Raw genomic sequence first — 3,815 nt, forward strand, 5'->3', positions numbered from 1 at the left:
GCAAATTTTATTGGTCACATACACATGGTTAGCAGATGTTTATGCGGGTGTAGCGAAATGCTTGTTCTTCTAGTTCCGACCATGCAGTAATATATAACAAGTAACAATTACACAACAACTACCTTATACACACAATGTAAAGGAATGAATAAGAATATGTACAAATAAATATATGGATGAGCGATGGCCGTGTGGCATAGGCAAGATGTAGTAGATGGTATAGAGTACAGTATATACATATGAGATGAATAATGTAGGGTATGTAAACATTATATAAAGTGGCATTGTTTAATGTGGCTAGTGATACATGTATTACATAAAGATGGCAAGATGCAGTAGATGGTATAGGGTACAATATATACATAAGAGATGAATAATGTAGGGTATGTAAACATTATATAAAGTGGCATTGTTTAAAGTGACTAGTGATACATTTATTACATCCAATTATTAATTATTAAAGTGGCTAGAGATGTTGATGTTGACGTTGATGATTTTTGTTTTTGTTAGCACATTGTTGATATGTTGTTGACAAGGTGATCTGAGAATGCACAGAGCACTTTACTTATTAGGCAACTTTGGCTTGCTATATTTTTGTTCTACTGCCAATGGCAATCACTAGTAGGCCTACTGTATATACAGTGCCTTCAAAGTATTCACACCCCTTGATATTTTTAAACTCATTTTGTTGTGTTACAGCCTGAATTAAAATAGGTTAAATATAGATTTGTTTTGGTCACTGGCCTACACACAACCACCCATAATGCCAAAGCGGTATTGTTTTTAGACATTTTTACAAATTAACAAAAAATGAAAAGCTGAAATGTCTTGAGTTAATAAGTATTAAATTCCTTTGTTATAGCAAGCTTAAATAAGTTCAGGAGTAAAAATGTGCTTAACAAGCCACATAATAAGATGCATGGACTCGCTCTGATTTTTGAATGAATACCTCATCTCTGTAAGGTCCCTCAGTCGAGCAGTGAATTTCAAATATGTTCAACTACAAAGACCAGGGAGGTATTCCAATGCCTCGCAAAGAATGGCACCTATTGGTAGACATTGAATATCCCTTAGAACAGTTATTAATTACACTTTGGGTGGGGTATCAATACACCCAGTCACTACAAAGGTAAAGCTGTCCTTCCTTACGCAGTTGCCGAAGGGGAAGGATGTCACACCCTGATCTGTTTCACCTGTGATGCTTAGCTTCACCCCCCACCAGGTCTCTCACTTTTTGTCCCCCATTATCTCCTGTGTATTTATACCTGCTTTTTCTGTTTGTCTGTTGCCTGTTCGTTGTGTCCCGTCAAGTCCTAGCAGCGTGTTTCCTGTGCAGTAGTTCTTCTTAGTCTTCCCAGCTCTGACCTTTCTGCCGGTCCTGATCCTGTCTGCCATCCTGTACCTGCCTTACTCTGATTTGGATTTACAACTCTTTGCTTGCCTTTACTTACCTTTTCCCTGCCCCTTGTTTTGTAATAAACATCTGTGATTCAAACTGTCTGCATCTGGGTCTTGTCCTGATAAAGGAAACCACTCAGGTATGTCACCATGAGGTCAATGTTGACTAAAAGTTACAGAGTTTAATGGCTATGATAGAAGAAAACTGATTATGGATCAACAACATTGTAGTTACTCCACAATACTAACCCAATTGACAAGAGTGAAAATGAAGCCTGTACAGAATAGAAATATTCCAAAAGTAAAACTGCAAAAAATGTGGCAAAGCAATTAACTTAATATAAAGTGTTATGTTTTGGGCAAATCCAATACAACACATTACTGAGTACCACTCTCTATATTTTCAATCATAGTGGTAGTTGCATCATATTATGGCAAATCAAATTTTATTGGTCAGGTACACATGGTTAGCAGATGTTGTAATCGTTAAGGACTCGGCAGTTATTCAGGATAAAAAAGGAGCTAATCACAGGCAAAATCCTAAAGGAAAATCTGGTTAATTCTGCTTTCCACCAGACATTGGGAGATTAATTCACCTTTCAGCAGGACAATAATCTTAAACACAGGGCCAAATCTACACTGGAGTTGTTTGCCAAGAAGACAGTGAATGTTCCTGAGTGGCCGAGTTACAGTTTTGACTTCAATCTACTTAAAAATACATATTGCAAGACCTGAAAATGGTTGTCTAGTAATGATCAACAATCAATTTGACAGAGCTTGAATAATTTTTTAAAGAATAATGGGCAAATGTTGCACAATCGGTGTGGAAAGCTCTTAGAGACTATGTCAATGAGATATTTCTGTATTTATTTTTCAATGTATTTGCAAACATTTCTAAAAACATGTTTTCACTTTGTTATTATGGGTTATTGTGTGTAGATGAGTCAGATTTAAACAAATATTTCATCAATTTTGAATTCAGGCTGTAACACAACAAAATGCGCAATTTTCAGATCTCTTCCCCACTCCTAGACATTCCTAGCAAAATCCTTGCTTGAGAAATTGCCCTTTGCGAAGTAGCTATTTTTTTTAATTATTTTTGTCCATTTTAATGGACAAAAAAATCACAGTAAGGTACTTAATTGTTACCCAGGAATGATTTGACATTGAGATAAAAACAGCTGCACTGGACCTTTAAGCTTTCACACTATTTCTATGAATAGCTTTATGAGACAAGACAATCAATTCAATTGTGTATTCAGTGTATTTCCTTGAAACAGATCAATCCAGGGGGTCAAAGACACCTTCCCCTTCTCAGTCTATTGATGCTCTTCCTGTCTTTAGCTACCCTTTACTATGATCAGTGATGGTGGCTATATTGTCTGTCCCCTTTATGTCATCTTTGCTATGGCTGCCCTGCACTCCTCTATCGGTGCCTGTTGGATCTACAAATGAAAAGGTATGGCTTTTTGACTAACATGTTTTATGTACTTGTTGCATGCACATGTTGTTCTGGATTTATTTGGAAGAATTGGGGTTTGACCACTGCTTATTCATGATTAATAAAGTTTAATTCTGTATATGATTAAATAAATACAAAGTATGTATTTGTATATTTTGTAACTATCTTCAACTACTCTGCTCCATTCTTACGCAAATATTTTATTTTATTTTAAAATGTATACCTAATCAAATATGCAGTTGCCTAAAGACATGTTGCCTAAAGACATGTTGCCTAAAGACATGTTGGGTTATGTTGAACAAATCTCTCATCATTATTGTGTCATTATTTCATATATATCTATAGTTTAATTTGTACAATTTTTATAATTCAATCTTATGAGGTGGTTAAAAGCAACACATGGAATGCTGTGTATGATTGCGTGAACTGTACAACGCCACCTTTTTGTGGGAGGTCCTGAGGACAAGTTAAACACATGTACGTCAAATAATTGACATCAATAGGTTTAACAAAAGGGCCATGGTTTATTACAACAAGAGCAATACATTACAATTTATAAAGAGTCACTAGTATCCCCCCACCGGCTAGGACTAGGGTCTACAGAGCACACACAATGAATTAGCACCAGGACGAGAATATGTATAAGAACATAGCCTGGCATGTAAAGCACTTCTAGGAGAAAACATGCAAACTTTAAAGTATATTCACACTTGTAAGATAGAAAACTCGTATTTGAACACTCCTTAGGATAACACACGTGACGAAAACACTCTTTGTAAGATAGTACACTCAAGATGAAGCACTCTCTTAAAGATGATAACACTTGTGGTAATCAGCACCTCCAGATCCGGCTTCTTCACCTGCGGGGGAGTGCTGAGGAGTATTTCTGTCTGTAATAAAGCCCTTTTGTGGGGGGAAAACTCATTCTGATTGGCTGGGCCTGGCTCCCAAGTGG

The sequence above is a fragment of the Oncorhynchus mykiss genome, chromosome 17, assembly GCF_013265735.2.
Source record: "Oncorhynchus mykiss isolate Arlee chromosome 17, USDA_OmykA_1.1, whole genome shotgun sequence".
Lineage (NCBI taxonomy): Eukaryota > Metazoa > Chordata > Actinopteri > Salmoniformes > Salmonidae > Oncorhynchus > Oncorhynchus mykiss.